Raw genomic sequence first — 24,667 nt, 5'->3', positions numbered from 1 at the left:
TGCTTACAGGAAGATGACGAGGGATCCAACCAGTCGGATGCAGCGCAAGACGATTGAACTTCTTCGAAGTACCTTTACAGACGAGACAGCGAAGAAATAGGGCCGCGTGCTGCTGCTCCACCAAGACTCTACGGACATCCAAAGGAACACAAGATGGGCACTCCTGTGAGACCGATAGTGAGCACTATCGGAACGCCAACATACCAGCTTGCCAAACACTTGAGTCCATAAGTTGGAAAATGTGAGCACCACATCAGAAACTCGGCTCAGTTTATGGAAAGCATGGGGAAACACAAGTTGGCCAACTCATATCTTATGGTCAGTTTCGATGTTGTATCACTTTTCACGAGAGTTCCACTCAAGGATTCGCTGGATCTTATTGAGAAGAAATTTGGGCCCACATTCACGAAAGTATTTGTCTTTGCGCTCACGTCAACATATTTTCTTTTTGACGGACATTACTACGAACAGGCAGACGGCGTACCTATGGGTAGCCCTCTGTCACCTGTGGTGGCCAACATGTACATGGAAGAATTTGAGGAGAAAGCGTTAGAATCAGCACCACTTAAACCAACACTCTTCTACAGATATGTGGACGACACATTCGTCATTTGGTCTCACGGGGAAGAGATGTTCCAACTGTTCTTACATCTGAACTCTATCCACCCCTAAATTCAGTTCACCATAAAGGTGGAGAATAACGGTCAGCTACCATTCTTGGATGTTCTGATCCGAAAAAAGCCTGATGGAACACTGGGACACAGTGTCTACCGGAAGACGACCCACACGGATCTGTACCTTCACCCCTCCAGCTGTCATCACCCGTCACAAAGGGAAGGAGTACTAAATACTTTGGTTCACAAAGCTCCTATGATCTCCGACGAAGAAAGCTTGAAACCGTAAGTAGACCACCCCGAGGATGTGTTCCAGAAGAACGGCTATAGTGACCGCCAAATTCGACGCGCCTTCAAGCAGAAGACGAAACCACAGCTGACACCTGATGATGATCCACCGAAAGCGACAGCCTACATACCATACGCGGGCAACGAATCTGGAAAAATAGGCAGGATTCCAGGACGTCATAACATCAAATGCCAAAGATCAAATCCCTTGTAGGGACAGTGAAGGACGATTTAGAACCCCGGAAATCTGGAGTTTATTTCGCACCGTGCGAGTGTGGGGAAGCATATGTGGGGTAAACCATTCGCACGATCGAGGAAAGGTGCACTGAACATAAACGGCACACCGACTTCCAACAGCCAACAAAATCTGCAATCGCAGAACATTGCCTCTAGACAAATCATCGTATGAAATACGAGAACACAGTTTTGATGCACAACACATCCCGTTTGTGGGACTGTGTATACAAGGAAGCAATTGAAATCCGGCTGCATGAGAACCTTATTGACAAGGACAACGGATTTCAACTCAGCCAAGCGTGGAATCCAGCAATAAAAGTTGTGCAGGAGCAGCGGAAACGGGGCACCACACCCGCCGAAGGCGGCACGAGTACTGACGCCCATGTTATTTCGTTAGCGCAAGCTACCCCCACCACCGCGGCCTGCACATCCCTCGGTCCAAACGCGGAGTCAGTAGAGGGGAGAGGCGTCAGGTATATATACCACACCACCCGCCGGCCTACGACGTCAGTGAACAGGAGTAACCTGACTATGATGGCACGTTACGCCGTTGAAAATTCGTTTTACAACGACCAGTCAACCCGGCTGCATGCTCGAGAGACCTTCAAGCATCTCATTCGCCGGGAAAATCTTCGAACACACATAAATACTTTATACGTAACAGTCAAAATGTCCTCTTGATGCTGTCTGTTTGTAATCAAGTACAAGAAACTAAATGTTTTATGATTGGAAAAATAACAATTAGCACATTCATTGAATATTTTGTCATCAGTGACATAGGGCGGAGAGAACACGAAAATTTCCCTAATACACGTTAACGTCTATTCCTGATTCATATTAATCACATTCAATACATGATACAATCCCTGACAGGATATCGTATTGTAAAACCTCCATAACCCGGTTGGTTAAGTCATAATCACTGTGCTATCACGAGACTAGCAATTTGGAAATGTGGCAGTCGCTTCCGTAACCCATATAGAATGAATGGGAAAACGTTCGTCTACAGCCGAAAATGAAAGTCTCCACTCAACTTCAAACAAAAATGCGTGGTAATACTGAAAAAGGTAGTTCAGCTCAAATAGGACTACCTTTATGACTCGCGTAACACGTACATTGCAATGCACAAAGCGTCGCTACACAATAACGCTCACTAGCAAAGGTATGCACGGTTTACTGTGATCGATACTATCAAAAGAACTTAGTTCAATAGCGCATGACATAATACTGTGCTCAAAATTGCATTTTAACTCCAAAATACTGCATGCGAAACCACAAGGTCCTATCCATAAAATCTAAGATACAGTAAATAAGCCAGAAAGATTTTAAAAAGTAGTCCTAGAATTGATGAAAGAAAAGGAATGAATTGCAGTTATTTTAATGATACTAATTAAGTCCAAATTTAAAGCTGAAAGTTCTTATCAAACTCTTTAATTATTGTGCCACTTAAATGAACAAGGAAGACACTTCCAAATTACATCTGTGATCAAAAGCACATGTAGGTTATTTCACTACCTCAATGACACTCATTTCCAGTTAGGAGCTCTTGTCTGATCTTACCCCAAATAAATATAAAATAAAGATACCATAGACACTAAATAGAAGACTGCACTTGGGATAGTATAACTTGCTTTTTAACACAGGTAGCCAGCAAGATGTACGTTTTTCTGCAATGGAGTTACGGAAGCTCTATGGGCAAATCGCTCCTTGTACGGCCGTCTAAATGTCGAGTATGATAGAAGAAAGTTCGCAGCAACAGAGGTTTAACTGAGAATGTGAGTGCAGATACAGATGTGGATGGAAGTGAATACGAGTGTGAAATTAATTTGCCGATAGAGAATGTACTGAGTCGTATGATTAAGGTTGCGTGACATTTGGACTTGGGTTTGTTCAGACTTGGGGTTCAATTTAACAGTTATTTTACTTCATATCAAACAGAAGTACGTTTTCACCAAACTAAAAAATTCTGTAGTCCCTAAAGACCCGTACATATGGATCCACACAAAATAGCATTAAATCAAAAAATAAAATGCAACCACAGACCTAATATTCCTAATTGAGCAAAAGCATAAACCGTTCAGAATGCCTCGCCCTCGGCCGTAACCAGACATCGTGTCGGAAATAACTTCAGCAGTAAAACATAAGACGGCAAACAACCATTAGGTGAGGATCAACAGGCAATCGTCCGCATCACACTTCCACCCACGTTTCCTGCCCATGCGCCCACTGCCGTTTTCACTGACTGGAAATTACATACAATTCAACCACGTGCCTCTCGCCTTTTCTATCCGGATGGCACTTCTTTTTTACTCGATTCCGCCCTCGGAGATCTGAAGTCCAGGTGTGTGTATTAATCACTAGGACGATGCTGTCATTTACAGTTCCAACTTTCCCCAGGATTTGGGGCATATATGACTGATTACGGAGCGTCTGAGGCAAGCGGAGCTAATTGTCAAATTGTCTAAAGTTACCTCAGCTCCTCATGAGTTATCTTCTCTCGGGCTTGTAGTCTTGTAAGGGGGGGGGGGGGAGGGGGAGCCTGTGGGGCTGGGGGAGTGGGGAGACTAGTCAGGATTTATCAGTCTAGGATCTGATCTCTTTAGAGTTTCCCCGCTCCTAAGGCTATGAAATGGGTAGCCCGTATCACTGGAATGGCTAATTTCCTCCGAAAATTCGTTTCAAAGTTTTCTAAACTAGCTAGTCCCTTGTGAAAGAAGAGCCAGCCAATTTTGTGGACCGACAGTCACTAGACTGCGTTTGATGTGCCTAATATCGCGTTGATTAATGTACCTGTTCTGACATTCCGGACTTCAATCATCGCAAAGTGGTCCATACCAATGTCTCTAACTCAGCGGTTGAAGCCGTGTTACTACAGACTACAACTCTAGGTTTCCGTCTCGAGCTGAGACCAAATGCCCTACTTGTGAATTGGAAGCGCTAGCTGTCTTCAATCACGCCAAAGAAATTAAACACTGGGAATTCACAGTGGTGAAAGCCAACCAAGCCCTTCCTTGGTTTCTAGCTTTCCCAAATAAAACTGGGCGTTTTGCGAGGTGGGCTACCCGAATTTACACCTTTCACTTCAACGTGCGCCACACTAGAGGTGCGATAACATTGTACTGAATACTTTTGAGCAAAATATTCGACGAGGAGGAGACTTCTTTTGCCCATGATGACAATGTGGTAGAAGGTCTTTTTAATTCATTGTTTACAGGGATTGTGGTACTTTGTGCTGACCTTGCCCAACAACAAGAGCAGGACTCCAAGTTGGGCTCCTTTAGGAAGCAGTTGGGAACCGGTCAGAAAGTTCTCAGGTACAAATTGTGGAAGGACAGTCACTGCTGCCACGAGTGCTGGGATGCAGATCTAAAATGTGTTAGTCTGCAGTGTTTGTCCCAGCAATTTTTAAATACGTGCTACGTGTGATGGTTTCATGTCAGTCAGCTCTAATTTTTATTTCTTTTGGTGAACTACTTGTACGTAAACCTGAATTGTTTGTTGTATTTTAGTCACATTCTAAAGATGTTTATTGCTGGAATGTTTTGAAGACAGTTTTCTTATCATGTTATACTTCTTACAGAACCCTGTTATCTGGAGAATACATTAGCCTTTCAGAGAAGGAAAAGAAAGGTTTAGAAGACTGTTTTATCGATTATCAGTAGGTGTTCTTAAATTGTTTTATCTAATTGGTTAGTTTCGTCTTAATATGTTAAGCCCCTGTTGTTCCAGTTGGTAAGGGTACTTATCCTGAGGAATGTTAATAAAAGTGTTGATACGAATGATGTTCAGTTCTTATTTTGCCGGGTCCTTCCACTTCCAGGCAGCCTTATGCCAGTAGTGCCTCCCAGAAATAGTAAAAGCAATAACAGTCACGCACGGCTACAGAATATAATGTCATTATATAACACTACCAATTCCCAGCCTTGAACAAACTTATTACACTGTTATTCACCTTTAAAACAGAAGCCGACACTACACTACACGGCCAGAACATGTCAAAGTGGCATACAGTCACGAACAGCTGTCACTAAAAATACCGTAGCCATTGGTCCTGCCTTTGTTGCCAAGCCCCGAGACTAGGCAATATTCAAAGTCACTCCAGCAGAAAGAAAATTCGATCAGAACTCTGGAAAAGTTTTCCAGACTGACAAAGGATTGTGTGTGTATATAATTTTATAGATAATTTTCTAGTTTTTGGATGTCTTAGACGAACATGTGACGGTTTTGTTAAATGCACACTCGACCTCGTCACAGACGCTGCCATGCCTGGCGACTAGTTAGGTCATATTTGCTGTGCGAAGGTGCGCCAGTGTTAAATGTTGATCGCGAGGAGAGGAGATAGAGATTCGCAGCGGGGTGTCGTGGCAGCTAGTTTGTACAAAAAGAATGCAGGATTTGGTGCGCTTGTGAATTATTTTATTGATCTAATTGAAGATATTATTATCACAAAAGGAATATTATCGCTATGCATTGAATGAGATGGCTGTACTTAGACAGATACTATTTTGGGAAGATCAAGATTTAAGGTAACGAAAGAAATTATGTGCCCTCTAGTAATATGGGTAATTCTAAAACATTTCTCTTTGCTGATGACCCTAGCTTGATAGTAAAGGAACTTGTGTGCAACATTGGCCCGGTTTCAAAAAGCGCAGTTCATGACCTAAGTTCATGTCTTGTAGAAAATAAACTAATGCTAAATCACAGTAAGACTCAGTTCAGTTTCTAGCACACAATTCAACAAAATTCAACGCTTTAAGTTTACAGAAAGGGCATATGATTAGTGAAACTCAACGGTTCAGAGTTCAGGATCGTGTTCAGAAACTTAATGCTGCCATTTTTATTATTCGAACGGTATCTGAAGTAAGTGACAATCCGACACGAAAATTAGTCCACTTTGCTTATTTTCATTCTCTTATCTCGAATGATATTATATTTTGGGGTAACTCTTCCCATTCTGAAAAGATATTTTTGGCTCAGAAACGGGCAGTTTGGGAAATAAGTAGAGTAAGTTCGCTAACCTTTTGTCTACCCCCGTTCACTAGTCTGAGTATTTCGACATTGGCCTCTCTATATAAATATATTCTTTACTGTCGTTTCTTGCAAACAATATCAGCTTATTCCCATGAATTAGCAGCTTTCACTCAGTTAATACTCGGCAGAAATCGAATCTGCATTTGGAGCTCACTTCCTTAACTCTTGTGCAGGAAAGTGAGCAGCATAGTGCTGCATTAATTTTCAATAAACTACCAGAAGAATTCAAAAATTGTAGCAGTAATTCACACGTATTCAAATCGAAACTACAGAGTTTGATTCAAATGGCTCTGATCACTATGGGGCTCAAATTCTGAGGTCATAAGTACCCTAGAACGTTGAACTACTTAAACCTAACTAACCTAAGAACATCACACACAGCCATGCCCGAGGCAGGATTTGAACCTGCGACCGTAGCGGTCGCGCGGTTCCAGACCGTAGCGCCTAGAACCGCTCGGTCACCACGGCCAGCCAGAAGAGTTTACTGATGGGTCACTCCTTATATTCTGTTGAAGAGTTCCTTGAAAAATGAAGCTGATTCTTATGTTACATTGCTCATTGCGTTTACTGAAACTTATGGGTGGACTTTTTTTGGGTTCGTAAACATTTTTTTATCTGTTACTACATTTATGTCGTAATTTCATGTACTGACACGTTCCACGAACTTGGAGATTAGCTCTTCAATTTTGTTCTACGGGACTAGACGTGTAAATAAAATAAAGAACATACTTTACTTTTCTGTTGCAGCAGTTAGTTAGGCATTCTTGGTCCACCACAGACATCCAAATCAAGACTTTCAGGCTATTTTTGTCACATCCAATGTTAATAGATTTGAAAAGAGGACAAGAATTTAATAATTAGCAAGAGAACTTTTTTGTTAGAATATATTTTCTTTTTGCGTTACGTTCTTATATTTCTTCAGTGTTGATGTTATATAACTATCAAATGTATTATTTTGTTGCCTGCTAAGCCTCCAGTGGTAAAATTTTATAAACTAGGTAGTGTCAACTTGTTTTAGATGAATTTCTTTTTAACGCAGTTTCACGAGACGAATTTTTGCCCAGAGTGTAACATAGATTATCCTACTTCGTTATGCAGTCACAATACCTGATGAACATCCTTTTTTGTGACAGATAATGATTAAGAGAATCAAGGGTGTTTCAGTTGCACATATTTAAGAGATCGCCTTGCTCTACCATGGTTCTCTGTAGTTTATTAGCAGATCAGAAACTCATGCACCTTTTCCCCTTTTTTTTTAGAGAACAGTTGGTCGGCGTATTCCATTGCGACACAGATAAACCTCATAAAGGAGATACGAGTTTTTCGACTTTACAGGGCCAGTTGACACTGTTGAGTTTAAATATTAAAGTCCAGTGTCTTTGTGTATTTGTGTGTGTGAGAGAGAGACTGTGTTCGTTCAGGCGGTGTATATTTCATGTTTACTTCCTCGGAGTCCGATTTGCGTCTCGCTCTCACAGTCAGATTTAGTTCTTAACTGTGAACGTGAGATTACCTTACGCACATATTTCTTTTATATGAATGGAATTTTTTGGTGTACAACAGCGTACAGTTATAAATGGACTACACATTCAGAAAGAGACAATCTGGAAGTAAAGCAAACAAGTGCAGATTCATATAATCTTATTTTCCTTTTTTTGTTATTTAATAAGATAACTTTCAACACCTGCCTAGTCCTTATGGAAGTTGCAGATACTGATCCCAAATAGAAACCAACTTGCTCGTCGAATACAAGGGGCACGAACGTGATCTACCCTACCACAATAGACAACAAACATCATAGTAAAACATATTCCGTGTGGTTCAATCCAGCGACGTAGGCACGTGACCACAAGAAGATGACTCAACTTCCAGGAAAAGAGAAATAGCAACGCAACTAATCTTTAAGGTGAACCAACCGAAAAATACTACTAATCCTGTGGTACATTCTCCTGCTGTAAGCTGCACCGGATCACACATGACCTGCCGAAGGCTGTGCGACAGCTCAACACTGCGCTAGCAGCGGCCTATCGATGGACAGCCACAGCCCACGACAGCTACGTCCTAAGCAGACTCACATTTCTAATACTGTCAGGCTATATTCCCAGAGCACAAAGAACAACCGCACTCTGCTGTCAGTTGCGGCGTAGTTTATGGATGGACTGGGGTATGGCTGGGAGTTTGGCAGACATGGGAATTTTTATTTTATATAACGTCAACAAAACTGAAATGTTTAGCAAGGTATTTCTGTAGCCCAAAAAGATCAGTAAATAAGGCTCCAAAGAAGCAAAACAAGAGAATAAAATCCAATGTTTGCCCTAAAATACGTAACTAGGAAAGCGTTAACGATTTACTGTGCATAGCCCTCGAACATAACCAGTCGTCATGTGTTAGACAGCATCAGATTAAGAGAGTAAGGTGACAAAACAACTTTTACGTTTAACAGGAATCATTACAACAACTACTATATGTGACAATCTTAAGTCACCGTTCGAATTCAGTAGAGTACAGAATCGGTATGTCAATCAGACAAATTCGCCGTGAACATTGGAGCAATCATGTCGCAGACGCACCAGGTTGAAGGCACCTGTTTGATAAAACACTACGTCCTGCCCCGTGAATAAGTCCATAAATGCCTGCTGCACATTGCGAGCTAACATCCGAAAGATGTGCGGCTCATATGCGATTCCTCTTCGCAAAAACAGACATAATGTCTTTTGGGACAACAGCAATCAGTGAAATTATAATGTTACTTAAAAACCGTCTTGATTGCAAATATTTTTATTCATATGACCGGTTTCGGCTCATTCAGAACCATCTTCAGATCTGTAAAAATAATGATACTAATTTACTATTTCATGGAAGCAAATCTTTTTCATCCTGTCTAATCAACATCACATGTACCAGAGCGTACCTGATATTTCAGTTACAGGAGTAACCCGTCCAAATCCAGCAGTTTTCACAAGCTACGTCACATGTGACGTAGCACTCCTGTAACTGAAATATCAGGTACGCTCTGGTACATTTGATGTTGATTAGATAGGATGAAAAAGATTTGCTTCCATGAAATAGTAAATTAGTATCATTATTTTTACAGATCTGAAGATGATTCTGAATGAACCGAAACCGGTCATATGAATAAAAATATTTGCGATGAAGACGGTTTTTAAGTAACATTACGATTCCTCTTCGTCGAAATGACTTGGCTCAAACTCGTCTAGGGGTCAAACCTCACGTGTCACATTACACGCCCTAAACTAGACACCTGTGACCCCTTGGTTAAATTGTCAGGCTGATGACAAGTTTGCTGAACACGAAGTTAACACAACATATCATAACACTAATAATAGTATTGGGATCTAAATTAACGACCCATAAATGATGTAGGCCACACAGTTGCGATTTGGTTAAAATAATGTTTACTCACAAAGAAAACTAATAGCGAAAGTGGTCGTGTTCATTTCCTAGATACCTAGAGGCCGGCAGTCCAATTTCGTGTCTGCATCCGAGCTGTAGCCTTCGGTGCCTCCAGCCGGACTGTCGCGGCACCAGCACTCCTGCCCGTCCCCAACCGCGTTTCCCTCTCGCCAAATATCCTCGCTCAACTGACTAGGGAAGTTCCCTTCCCTGCAGCCGTCCATTTGATTGGCTGCAGCTTATTCTACATCGTTTTACATTTTAAGTTATTTATAATAATCAAAGCTTGACCACTTTCACATTCAAAATAAAGTAACAATAATATCTATTACATAATAAACGTTAAATTCTTTTACATTAAACCAATATACAGGGTGTTTCAAAAATGACCGGTATATTTGAAACGGCAATACAAACTAAAGGAGCAGCGATAGAAATACACCGTTTGTTGCAATATGCTTGGGACAACAGTACATTTTCAGACAGACAAACTTTCGAAATTACAGTAGTTACAATTGTCAACAACAGATGGCGCTGCGGTCTGGGAAACTCTATAGTACATATCCACCATGCGTAGCAATAATATGGCGTAGTCTCTGAACGAAATTACCCGAAACCTTTGACAACGTGTCTGGCGGAATGGCTTCACATGCCGATGAGATGTACTGCTTCAGCTGTTCAATTGTTTCTGGATTCTGGCGGTACACCTGGTCTTTCAAGTGTCCCCACAGAAAGAAGTCACAGGGGTTCATGTCTGGCGAATAGGGAGGCCAATCCACGCCGCCTCCTGTATGTTTCGGATAGCCCAAAGCAATCACACGACCATCCAACTATTCATTCAGGAAATTAAAGACGTCGGCCTTGCGATGTGGTCGGGCACCATCTTGCATTAACCACGAGCTGTTCGCAGTGTCGTCTAAGGCAGTCTGTACCGCCACAAATTCACGAACAATGTCCAGATAGCGTGATGCAGTAATCGTTTCGGATCTGAAAAGTGGGCCAATGATTCCTTTGGAAGAAATGGCGGCCCAGACCAGTGCTTTTTGAGGATTCTGTGACGATGGGGCTACAACATGGGGCTTTTCGGTTCCCCATATGCGCCAGTTCTGTTTATTGACGAAGCCGCCCAGGTAAAAATAAGCTTCGTCAGTAAACCAAATGCTGCCCACATGCATATCGCCGTCATCAATCCTGTGCACTATATCGTTAGCGAATGTCTCTCGTGCAGCAATGGTAGCGGTGCTGAGGGGTTGCCGCGTTTGAATTTTGTGTGGATAGATGTGTAAACTCTGGCGCATGAGACGATACGTGGACGTTGGCGTCATTTGGACTGCAGCTGCTACACGGCGAACGGAAGCCCGAGGCCGCTGTTGGATCACCTGCTGCACCAGCTGCGCATTGCCCTCTGTGGTTGCCGTACGCGGTCGCCCTACCTTTCCAGCATGTTCATCCGTCACGTTCCCAGTCCGTTGAAATTTTTCAAACAGATCCTTTATTGTATAGCTTTTAGGTCCTTTGGATACATTAAACCTCCGTTGAAAACTTCGTCTTGTTGCAACAACACTGTGTTCTAGGCGGTGGAACACCAGAAAAATCCTCTATTCTAAGGAATAAACCAAGTTGTCCACAGCACATTTGCACGTTGTGAACAGCACACGCTTACAGCAGAAAGACGACGTACAGAATGGCGCACCCACAGACTGCGTTGTCTTCTATATCTTTTACATCACTTGCAGCGCCATCTGTTGTTGAAAGTTGTAACTACTGTAATTTCGAAAGTTTGTCCGCCTGAAAATGTAGTGTTGTCCCAAGCATATTGCAACAAACGGTGTATTTCTATCGCTGCTCGTTTAGTTTTTATTGCCTTTTCAAATATACCGGTCATTTTTGAAACACCCTGTAGTTTCCTTCTTAACTTTGAATGTCGCGGTTAGTAGCCTTGCCAATTTGCTTTCTGATAAATAAATAAAGAACAAAAGTAACTATTCAAACGTTTCAAATGGCTCTAAGCACTATGGGACTTAACATTTGAGGTCCTCAGTCCCCTAGTCTTGGAACTACTTGAACCTGACTAACCTAAGGTCACCACTCACATCCATGCCCGAGGCAGGATTCGAACCTGCGACTGCAGCAGCCGCGTGGTTCCGTACTGAAGCGCCTAGAACCGCTCGGCCACCGCGGCTGGCAAAGTAACTATTATATACTAAACTTGACAACAAATATTCTATTACCCAATGTTTCAATAAGGTGTCATCAGTTATCGTTCAATGTGTTTTATGTGGAGGAAATAATGACCTGATGCTTAAATGAAAATAGTGATAATTTAAATATACTACACCTTTTAAACACATAAAGTTACACAGTTTATATTTACAAAATTTGTCCTTTTAATGGTGCTCGTCTATATGAAATGTCTATCGTTAAGATACGTGAAACCGTTCAGATGTTAACATTCAGGTCCTTGTTACAAAACTTGTTAATTTCAGTTTAACAGTAAGTCCAAAACTATTATGGATATGATCAATAGTCAGGTTTTACTGGGATCCCTATGAAAATTTATGAAGGGTGGTAGATTAAAATAACTGTGGCTTCATTCCCTGAATTACTACAGAAATAAATAGTTTTCATAAATGTTTCCCTGTAGGACCGATCCTAGGTCCACCATATTTAACCCAGCTATGCTTCCCTGGTTTTACCTGTGAAATAGGTTCTCGTCTGTCTCACTACAGCGCTTAGGCCTCAATAGACAACAGACACTGTGAGTTTCCCCATCTCGGGGTGAATGTGCGTCCTTTGTGGCACGCGGTCCTGGACGACTGGGTTCGTTTCACAATTCCTGTACGCTGACTCTTTCTGCCGTATATTTAAATGAGAGCGCAGTGCTCGTTAACTCACAACATCCTCGACCGTCAGGAGGGACCAAAGACGTGGTATTCGCACGAGGATAGATCAGGACCACAGGCTAGGTGCTCGAGAGTCTCCCGCTTGAGTTTGCGGAACTTCCCAGTTACGATATTTCCGACATGGAGACATGAGTTATCATGAAACAGCAACAGCACCACTTGCCGCAGATTTCCCAGAGGTTTCACCGTAACTGTAAGCTGTAATTTCTCCAGCGTTGCGCAGTGCCGTTCCCCTGTGTTGGAGACGCCACATTCCTTGACGTCGATAAGCAGGGCACTGTAATAATAAAACAAGAGGATAAGTATTACCTTTCCAGCAGATGGCTGGCTGTTGAACATCCGGACGAAGGGACAATGGATGGCAACACTGTAAAGTCAACGTTTTTGAATCTGGTTCCCAATGGTGGGACCACGTTTCGTCACCTGTAACAGTACGGCCAACAGTTAAAACCATCAGATGCTTCAGACAAGCAACCATCCGGTTTGCATTTTTTTGGAATTCAGTGCCCGAAGTATCCAGAGGCTGCAGACCTTACGATACCCTAACCCTTATTGGATGATGTGTTGCACGTTACTGAAGTGGAGGTCGAGATTGCATTGTGCTACACAGATGTTTACATACTGGTCCACCCCACTCGCATCATGAACCGGTCGCTTACTGTTCTCCGTAACGGATGAGGCTGGCCTCCCAGATGGATTAGCGTCTGGTGTCGAAAAGCGACCAGCAAAAAACTTAGAGGACTATTCCACTCGATTGACATTCTGCACCATACACATTCTACATTCTTTAATGAATGCCTACTGGTACTCGTCCTTCGGCAGCCAAGAAAAAAATAACAGCAAGTAGGCAATGTAAGGATGCATTTGGTAATAAAGTCGCCATTTCTCACGGTCCCGCATTTAACGCACGCCAGTGCTTATTTATCGCTTCGAAGTCACGCTGTGCTGCATATATTCCTCAGGAATGCCGTCAAACCCAAACTTTTTGATCGCCCTTGCACTACTAACATCATCAGATATCAACGGCTACAGTAGACACACAAGTTTCTACCAAACTGTCTACTCACATTCCTTAATAATTAAAACTGATTATTCACGTACATTAAGCAGAAAGGTCAATCGTCAGCAGAATTGTGTCGACAACTAAGTCACGTTCAAAGCGTAATGGAAGGAGACACATTAACACAATTAATTACAGCGTATACTTAACAAACTCATAGCATACAAATCTACACTTATTTGTCTCATCAATGAATAAACATGATTTGTCGCAAAACAACCGCAGACCTATGTGCAGAATGCTGCCACTGGAAAATACATCCAGTGCACCGCTCGCATGCAACTTGCGGCGATGTGGTTCCTTTTTTCCTGCACCTACCAGTGAACTCGTTGCAGCAGATCGCCGGTAGGAAAGCCGAGCAGAAACCCATCGTACTGCTACTCGCACCAGGCTGCATACAACTTAACTATTCTAAGAATCGGTAAAAGGTCTTTACTTTGAATGAAAGGTGAAAATACTGGCAATACTTCGGTATATTTTGAAGTCGGGAATTAAAAGTTCACTGCCAAGCCAGTGTTAATCCTGACACAGTTATTGCACAAACTCTTTCATTCACGTTAGCAAGTTTATGGTAACGTATTTCCCGAAATCTGAACAGCTACTAAGCACGGATTGTTCTTAAAACGAAAATGCTCGCCAAACTATCAAGTTTATCAGTGTCTACTGCACTCACGTTTTTAGTCACCGATCTGCTTAATATGCCACGCGGAATTACTGTCTTTTCTCAAACACAAAATTACTTAAAGAATCCGTACTTCCTAAAAAAAATACAACGGAATAAATATGCCTTCACTTTAAAGCACTTTTGAGTCATGTAACACAATTGAAACCAGGAAATTATAACTTTCTTCGGAGTACATACTACACACCAGCGTACCATTGAAAGGCTGGGCTCCGACTGTTTAGACTGCTGTAAGAGAAAAGACGCGCGAAGAATACTCCGTTCTGATTGGTCAGTTTTCTTTAAGGCCAATAGAAAAACATGATTCTCGTCCATTAATCCGCGCTTTTCATGACTAACGAATCAACTAATAACACACTTTTGAACTGTACTTTTTCCCGAAATAATTATTTAACATACTGATATTTTGTTTACACTTTAAGTTATTAACTATTTTTATTTACATTTGAGCTAGCTTTCCGTTTACCATAAACTTACTAAACATATTATGATACAAAATTCCCAGTCATCTGCATTCACACTGTCTTAAAACTTTCTCACACTGACTGTGGTAAGATCTTATGAGACCAAACTGCGTAGGTCACCGGTCTCTAACCTTATCCACTACTGATTCTCACTTAAACTAACTTACGGTATGGACAACACACACACACATACACACACCCATGCCAGAAGGGGAACTCACACCTCCGAAAGAGGGAGTAGCGTGGACTGTGACAAGACGCTTTAGTTACCCCGCGCGGCCTTTCTCACGCTACAGCGTTCATTAGTAGAACAATAATCTACATATTTACTTAAGACCACACTCGCGCATCAATGACACTACTAATAGCATATACAAAAATGTACAAATATAAATAAACACAAAAGCATTCAAGAAATAAACAGAACAATTCACAATAGCATTCTCTTGCGACTGGTCCCGGCGGAGGTTCGATTCCTCCCTCGGGCCTGGGTGTGTGTAATTGTCGTTAGGATAGTTTAGGTTCAAATGGCTCTGAGCTCTATGGGACTTAACATCTTAGGTCATCAGTCCCCTAGAACTTAGAACTACTTAAACCTAACTAACCTAAGGCCAGCACACAACACCCAGCCATCACGAGGCAGAGAAAATCCCTGACCCCTCCGGGAATCGAACCCGGGAACGCGGGAGTGGGAAGCGAGAACGCTACGATAGTTTGGGTGAAGTAGTGTGTAGGCTTGGGGACTGATGACAAAACCATTCTCTTGACCCCTTTCTTGAATGTCTCCGTCCGCTACTGTACACTATTGGATGAAAGGTACAACAATGTACTCGACTGTCCGATACACAGGCTCTAGACAGGAGCGATTTAAGGTGCCACTCCTCACAGTCAGTATACTGTACGAATCATTAAACCACCAGTGTGCAATGAGCAATTAAGCCCCTGCAAGCTGGTTCACTGCTCCCACTAAAGCTATAGTGTTGACCTCTGGTTCCTCTCCCTGTAGCTGAATGATCATTCAGCTAAACGTTCTTTTCGCCAGTTCAGCCGCAGAGGCTGTAACATCTACGAGATAAATTTTAGCTACAGTGCGAAGAGAGGAAATTTTGCCTGTAACAATTATAAGCATTTTCTATTAAACAAACGAAAAACAGTGAAAACGATGATATATGTTAATTATTTATGTAATATTTTATGATGTGTATGGACACATGGATGGGTATCATACAAAGACAATGACAATTGTAAATTCCTTTTATGATCTGCGTTTGTCTTCCTTTGTTTTTACCTTTTGTTGGTTGGCTTTTGTAGGTTGCGTACGAATATCAAACTGAGGTTTCTTAAGAAATTGTATTTATTTGTTAATTATTACTTGAGAATAGAGTTCACTATTATTATAAATATGACTGAATAATTATTTGTAACTTTAATTCCTCTCTCAGTAAGCATTATCTGTCTTAATTATTTCTTTCTGCTGCAAGGAGCGCAGCCATCGATGAAAGCGATTTGTATTGCGTTTCTGTTTGTGTTTTCCTTAGAAAAAAGTCACATGTTTGCTTGATGAAGTCTAAATAGTGCACAAAACGAAAGTAAAGTTTAGTAAACGTTTCAAATACTTATCCTGTTTGCTCAAACAATAGAAAGTCTCTATCAGTTGTCTGCCGTCATCTTAACAATTATCTCGGCGGCAAATTCAAATTACGCAACTCTGCAGACATAAATGCCGAAGGTAATACAAATGTCTAAAAATAAATGTGCACCGGTGGTCCCGAACTCATTTTAATGAAAATAATTCGAATCACATTAGTTGTTTAAAAACAGTGCTCATAGCACGATCGTTATAACAAACTTTTCTAGCTGATGTATGGAGCCGAAATTAATTACGCACGAGTTGTGAAGAATATGGTTTCAGGTAACATACGTCAGTATTGTTCCACCAAAAGAACCGTTAGAGTTTCTTAGCTACATCTTAATAGAAACCCATTCCTGAAAGGATAGTTAGATATTACGGACGCAAGTGGATGTAATTGGGATTTAAGAGTACAATATGTGATTTCAGAATACAATTTTTTCACATAATTCATCGTTTTCCTTGGTACACTGAGAATGTGAATGACTGTGGGATAGCTTCTGTTCATTTTATTAGATGCACTGTAGTTTTTCGTAAGGGAAATAGAGAACGATTATTACTCTTTGCGCTATAATGTGCCCCAAACAGTGGATACTTAATTATTGTAGGTACGCAGTAAGGGGAACACGCAGTCAGATTCAAATTTATCGCCCCAGGAAACTTTACGTATTGGATCCATTGGTGTAATATGGGGTGTTTGTGTAACGCCCCCCCCCCTCCTTTTTTTTTTTTTTTTTTTTTTTTTTTTTTTTTTTTTTTTTTTTTTTTTTTTACGGTTCACCAGAGACAGATCAGCAGAACTGATATCATGTAGGAAGTGAGCGCTCGGGTTATGGAGGTTGGAATTAATGACCCAGTCTTTCAGGCCACAGTTTATGTCAATAAGGAAGAAGATGATAAAATTCTCTCTGGCGTCCAGCTGACACAAGTAGTTTAAAACCTGCGAGCGTTCGGCCGAATGCTTTTCGGCCATTGTCAAGTGGTAACTGTCGAATGGTTACTGCTGCCGTATTTAAATAGCCGCTCTGGCTTCAGTTACGTGAATGGTGCTCGCTCCAGCGCCGTATATGGTAATGTTCATGTTGAATGCTTGCCGCGCCTGCCCCACCACACCAATTGCTTAGTTACAAGCTCTGCTTACCTGCACACCGCCGCCTTTGTTGAAGGTGTTGTCAGAAATTTTTAACTCGATCGCTTCTTTTATGGCTCTGTCTCAGAAACTATTAATTCAGTAATAAAACGTATCTCAGCAAATGCAATTCGGTATCCATTTTCTAGAGGTTGTTTCGCTACCACTGTGGACAATCCGTACGAGCCGGCTAGTGTGGCCGAGCGGTTCTAGGCGTTTCAGTCTGGAACCGCGCGGCCGCTACGGTCGCAGGTCATCGCAGGTTCCAATCCTGCCTCGCGCATGGTTGTAAGTGATGTCCTTAGGTTAGTTAGGTTTAAGTAGTTCTAAGTTCTATGGGACTGGTGACCCCAGAATTTGAGCCCCATAGTGATCAGAGCCATTTGAACCACGGCAGTCCGTACGTACTATTGAATAATTGTGTGTAGAACACGACAGATGATTATACCTAAGCTATCCTAAGGATTCAGTGGTAGTGCGACATGTTCTACAAAACCTCGACCATATTGTATTTGTCGAGACATCTGTCGTTTTGGAACAGCGTTATATCGTAAGTGATCGAGATAAAAATTTCTGACGCTCTCAGTAATGACGGTGACCTGCAGCTAAGCACAGGTTGTAACCCGCCCATCGGAAGGTGAAAGCGAGTGCAGCAAGCACGCAACATTATCATATATGGCGCTGGAGCGAGTACTAGTGACGTCACTGTAGGAAGTGCGGCTATGTAAGGACGACAACAGCAATAATTCGGCAGTCACCACTTACAATGGCCGTGGAGCACTCGGCCGAAAGCTCGTGGATTTTTTACCACTATACGTGGCTGGAACTCCGAGAGAAATTTATCGGTGTACATCACCGTGAAATTATGTTTTCATGTAAGGCATGAGATGTTTGTCTCTTCCGTGGGGTGAAGCTGCATATGATTCTTGGATATGCTCGTCTTATTGGAGTGATTACAGTATTTACTTAAGCCGATAACGACCCGAACGTTTCACAGAAACTACTAAAGCACCACAGTAGACTATTAAACGCCAAAAGGTGGCCGCTAATCAGTACGGTGGAGTGTCCACGGAAAGCCAAAGGCGCCAGCGAGGGCACCCACACACGAGGACACGTGCACCGCCCGCGCCAGTGATCGCCTCTTAATCACGCGGTGCGGGCAGAAAACTCTGCTCGAGTTGCAGCAGGAAGCTCAGTGGGCGATAAAACGGCCGTAACGGCGCGCTGCCGGCCATTAATCGCCCGGGCAGGCGTGCCGTGCTAGGGGCGCGGCGTGGCGTGGCGCGGGGCTGCCTACCCACCCACCCCTCTCCCTCTCCTTGGGCTGTTTGCGGCTTCCTCGCCGCTGATCGCCAGCCGGGACCACCACTCGCATCCGACGCCTCCAGCGACGCCGGGCGCCGCGTGTTTAATTAAACCGTATAGCAGGCACCGCCGGCGCCGGTCCGGTTAATGAAGCTATCGTTAGCAACTGCTGGCGCGGCGCAGGTGCGCTTCGCCACGAACAGGAGCAGTCATTGCCGCCGATTAATGAGGAGGTTCTGGCACCTAGTCCGCGACATTACAAGGGTTCTCCCTGTATACAAGAACCCAGCAAACACAAGGTGTGTGTAAAGAAAAGTAAAGAGATTGGCAACACTGTTAGTGATCTGCAACACTGTGTTGTAATACATGTGTGGACCGATGTGTTCATTTCTTACAGATGTTCAGCCCTACTTTCAGCCCCATAGAGTCATGACGTCATTTTTGAGAGCGCCGTCATGGTAGTTGCTTTGTGCTTCGTGCTGCTAAATTGGTACAGTCGAATTAAGAGCAACGATATGCCATCAGATTTCGTGATACACTTGGCTAATCCTAGAGCGTGACTTTGAAAATAATACATGTGAGGACCGATGTGTTCATTTCTTCCAGATATTCAACCCTACTTTCAGCCCCATAGAGCCATCACGTCATTTTTGAGAGCGCCGTCATGGTAGTTGCTTTTGTATTTCGTGCTGCTAAATTGGTGCAGTGGAATTAAGTGCAACGATATGCTATCAGATTTCGTGATACACTTGGCTAATCCTCGAGCGTGACCTTTGAAAATTTGAAGCAGGCCCATGGGAAAGATTCCTGACCAAGACCACAATTATTTATGCACAAATCATTTTTGAAAGGCCGAGAACACATTGAAAGTGAACCTCGCTCAAGAAGACTTTATACTTTAAAATCTAACGAAAACGTTGAACATGTGCATGGTCTTGTGAGATTGTTCCTGCAGGACAAACTATCAACCAAGTGTTTTACAGAGATGTTCTTCAGCGGTTTAGGGAAAGGGTGAACCGAGAATGTCTGCACGTTGCAGGCAAGTGGATGCTGCTTAGTGACAATACCCCATCTCAGACGACCACTTCTACCAAGGAGCTTTGGACCTCAATAGGCGTTCATGTTGTTTCACGGTCCTGAGCCGCTGTGACGTTTCTCTTTTCCCGAAACTGAAAATTGTCTTAAAAGGACACCACTTTCGGATTCTGGAGAACATTTAAAAGAATGTGCCCCACAAATGTCGAGATATCTAGGCCATAATGAGGATGTTTTACGACCTCTCATAGAAATTCTTGAAGGAATTCCAGAGATATCTTGGTCACATGTGACCTACCGTTGTCCTGAAGAAGCACTATCCATTCGAAGATTGTCCCTCGACTTGTTCTTGATTACATGTTTGAGCCTCAGAAACGTGTTGCAATAGTTTTAAGCATTAACTGTTCAACCTTGTGTTAGCGCTTAAGTAGAAAACCTTCTACGCCGAAAAAGAAGCTTAGTATCACTTTGAAGCCTTTGGAGCACAACGGGTTTGCACTGTACGAGGCATACCACGACTCCATGCTCATCCGTTCGAAAGAATGGTCTAAGTAGTAACACCACGTTTCATCAGAGCACATGTTTACCGGACTTTTTATTATTATTTTGATCCATACTGCCACTTCCAAAAATATGGAAAGCAAAAGAGGTTGCAGTAGAAGAGATCCGTTTTACAGTATCGAAGATGAAAAATTGCTCGTAGCTCTTGAGGTATGCGTTTTCGACCCTATGTTTACCGAGACTTTTTTCTTCTAGTATCGAGTACATTTAACTGTATGCGTTTACGCCATTAATTATGATACATACTATGTGATCGAAAGTATACGGACAACCGAAAAACATAGGTTTTTCATATTAGGTGTAATATGCTGCCACCTACTGCCAGGTACTCCATATCAGCGACCTTATTAGTCGTTAGACATCTTTAGAGAGCAGAATGGGGTAGCTCCGCGGAACTCACGGATTTCGAACGTAGTTAGATGATTGAGTCTCACTTGTGTAATACGTTATGTACACGAGATTTCCACACTCCTAAACATACCTAGGTCTTCTGTTTTCGATGTGATACTGAATCGGAAACGTGAAGGGACACATACAGCACAAAAGCGTAAACGCCGCCCGCTTTAAAAATCATTTCTTTCCTAACTCAAAACAAACCAACATTTTAGGCGACACTGGGCTTCACATGAAATTTGTGACGAGCGGTAATTTTTCGGAGTGAATCCAGCGACACGTCGCATAAAAGAAACTGCAAATACGAGCCGAAAAACTGGAAAAAATACGCCTGACGGCTCTTAGGAGGAACTGCCTGTATACAGGATACAGCTACAATCCCTTTACGAACCTTGAGGATAAGTGACTTACATTAAATAAAAAAAATGTCCAGTAAACATGGGCTTTAAAGTGCATCTTTTAAGAGCTATAAGAATTTGTACCTCTTTGATACCGAGAAAAACACCTCTTCTACAGCAATATCTTTGATATCTATATTTCTGGAGGAAGTAGTATTGACCAAAATAAGACAAAAAGTCTAAATAACTTGGGCTGTGAGGCGCACGCTTTAATGGCTAATAGCACTTGCTCATCTTCGTTGCTGTAAAACAGATCTCTTCTCTTAGGATACGTATTTTGAGTCTATATTTATTGGACATTTTTCCTTGCTCTAAAAGTCTGCAAATGCAGCTTAGTTACACCCTACATGTGCAAGTTGATTTTGCTAAAGTACGGTCAGACTGCGGATTACGTTATACATCTAAATTATATTCAGTAAGTCAAGTCACCTAATCGTGTCTAGCAGTATATATTTATCTACCACTAACTGAGCCCTCCAACTCTGATCCATTCGTGAACAGAATAGGGAGGAGGATATATGGCCATAGATGCATGGTGCCTTTGCTACAGGGTCTTTATTCATTAACCTTGCCTGTACAGCACAACGAAGTGCACATCTTGTAGCGATGAAGTCACCATTAGGCAAAGGCTCGAAGTAGCTCCCACGGGCCTTAAGCATGCATGCACACGATGTAGCAGTGACTGACACAAACGTTCATTGTGCCATCCTGATACAGAATGTCAGCACAGATACGATTAATGCATTTTTATAGTGTCTACGCATCCTGGATGGGCTCCGCGAACACACCTTCTTCCAGGTGCATTCACAGGCAGAAATTTAAAGGGTTGATGCCCGTCTACCGGGAAGTAGATGGCACTTGGCTGTCTCATCCGAGCTATCTGCCGGGGCTGACAATCCCATCCCTCGAAAAGGCAGACTCATCTGTGAAAAGGGCAGATGGCAGAAATCCCAGAACTGTGTTGCACTGTGCATCGATTAGGCTATAAACCCCTCCCTACAGAGACAAACCCGTACGTAATATAGCCTACAAGCGGTGTAAGTGATAGGAATAGTGCGTCATCTGTTTTGAAGTATTTTCACACGGTCGTTTGGCTTACCCTACGCTGGAGGGGCACCGGCCTACTGCAGATATCAGGATTGTGTTTTATAGGGCTCAACATGTGTTCCTCCAAAGCCAATGTGCGTACAAGGCGTGCCTGCCTTCCTTGGTTACCAATACTGTAAATTAGCCTGTTTCACACAAACAACTCTTTGTGGTGCAGGTGCTATCGGAGGGATTTCTACCGGTTCAGGCGTGTAGCCGACTCCTACAATGCAATTTGCTTTGTCCTCATGTGAAGACCTTGCCCCTCGGCGCTGCACTACACTACACATACCCACACCGATTTCCCAACTACAGTCCATCAGTTGCCCCTAATACTGATGCGTGAGCGCGTCGCGATCATGGATCCCCATTCAGCCATCCTGAGTGTTGATCTAAGATAACAATACTGACAGAACTTTACCACTTACAAGGTGTGTTCTGATGTGCTCCTGCAGGCACTAAAGGGTCTTTTATCCCCACGTGCCATGGAACGCATTTCCATCCATATGTCTGCAGAATCTCTTTCGCTTTTTTAATTCTCTTCATGTAGCAAAATCAATCTATCTGTATAACCCTAAGAAAAAGACTAAGCCCACCACGAAGAATTTGTGGAAATTGATAATACATTCATACTTTCTGATGGATTAAAACCGCATGTGGCCCCCGTTTAGCCGTGCGGTCTAACGCACGGCTTTCCGGATTGGGAAGGAGCGCCTGGTCCACAGCACGAATCCGCCCGGCGGATTTGTGTCGAGGGCCGATGAGGCGGCCAGTCTGTGGATGGCTTTCAGGCGGTTTTCCATCTACCACAGCGGGCTGGTTCCCTTTATTCCACCTCAGCTACACTATGTCGACGATTGATGCGCAAACAAGCTCTCCACGTACGCGTACACCACCATTACTCTACCACGCAAACATAGGGGTTGCACTCCCCTGGTGTGAGGCGTATCCTGGGTGGATCCACCGGGAGCCGAACCGCACAATAACCGTGAAAGAGTGGTTGGGTGTGGGGTAGCGGAGGGGTGAAGTGGACTGCGGTAGTCGTCGTGGGGTTGTGGACCGCGGCGGCTGCGGCGGGGACGGAGCCTCTCCGTCGTTTATAGGCCCCCAGTTAACATACAATACAACACGCGGGACCGAGAGTAGAACTCTGGACCCTTAACTCTGGTGAACTGGTGCTCTACCAACTCAGCTACCCAAGCACGATTCACAGCCCTCCTCAGAGGTGCACATCCGACAGTTCCTCATCTCATACATTCCTCCTGAAAGTTGCTTTATCCGCACCAGCCATTTCCTTTAGAAACCCAAAACGCTGAACCCAAGACACTGAGCCGCTTTGTAAGGTTAGCTAGAAATGCAATATTCACTTCGGGCTACCAATCTCTTTTACTGCCGTTCATTTCATGTCCATAAATAACGCTGCGTCTTTACGCAAGTTGAAAAACGTTCTAAAACAACACCTGGACTCAACTAGAGTACTTCACAAAAATAAGGCACATCGGTATAAACACACTCTATCTCTGGTTGGAAAGATTTCAACGGCCAATGTTCCAAACTGTGAAATCTCACTTTCACAACAGCGCTTACAACTACGTTCATGACGCTTCTTATTTCGGCACATTTTGCAGCATATAGTCCGTCTGCTTAGGTGAGTGTTAACGTGCTTGCCTCCCATGCAGCGGGCCCTGGTTCAGTACTCGGCTGGTTGGAGATTTTCTCCGCTCGTGGACTGGGTAATTTTGTACTGGGATTAAATTAACGAGTTCCTCCATGACGTTGAATGCAGCATCGATACCTTTCACAAACACACCAAGCTGTGTCCATCAAAAACCAAATATAAAAAAGCTATATCCTTAGTCTTATCTGTCAGTCATATTTTCACTTTGTTCGAAATTTCTTCTATGAATCTGAAAACTGTTCTCCGTGAAAGAGGACTTGTTTCGAAAAAATGAAAAATCGCACGAAGCAATATTCTTGCGGCATGATTTTTTCGCAGCTACCTTCTTTGTACCTATGTTTTCCTTCCCAGCTTCTGTGATGGCCCTTTTTAGAGACGTCCATTCCTCTTCAACTGTACTGCCTACTGCGCTATTCCGTATTGCTGTATCTATAGAGTTAGAGAATTTCAAACGTATATCGTCATTCCTTAGAATTTCCGTATCCCACTTCTTTGCGTATTCATTCTTCCTGATTAATGTCTTGAACTTCAGCCTACTCTTCATCAGTACTATTTTGTGATCTGAGTCTATATCTGCTCCTGGGTACGCCTTACAATCCAATATCTGATTTCGGAATCTCTGTCGACCATGATTTAATCTAATTGAAATCTTCCCGTATCTTCCGGCCTTTTCCAAGTATACCTCCTCCTCTTATGATTCTCGAACAGGGTATTCCCTATTACTCGCTGAAACTTGTTACAGTACTCAATTAGTCTTTC

Source organism: Schistocerca gregaria, chromosome 1 (assembly GCF_023897955.1).
Source record: "Schistocerca gregaria isolate iqSchGreg1 chromosome 1, iqSchGreg1.2, whole genome shotgun sequence".
NCBI lineage: Eukaryota > Metazoa > Arthropoda > Insecta > Orthoptera > Acrididae > Schistocerca > Schistocerca gregaria.
The sequence above is the reverse complement of the archived record's forward strand: the minus strand, read 5'-3'. Positions refer to the sequence as shown.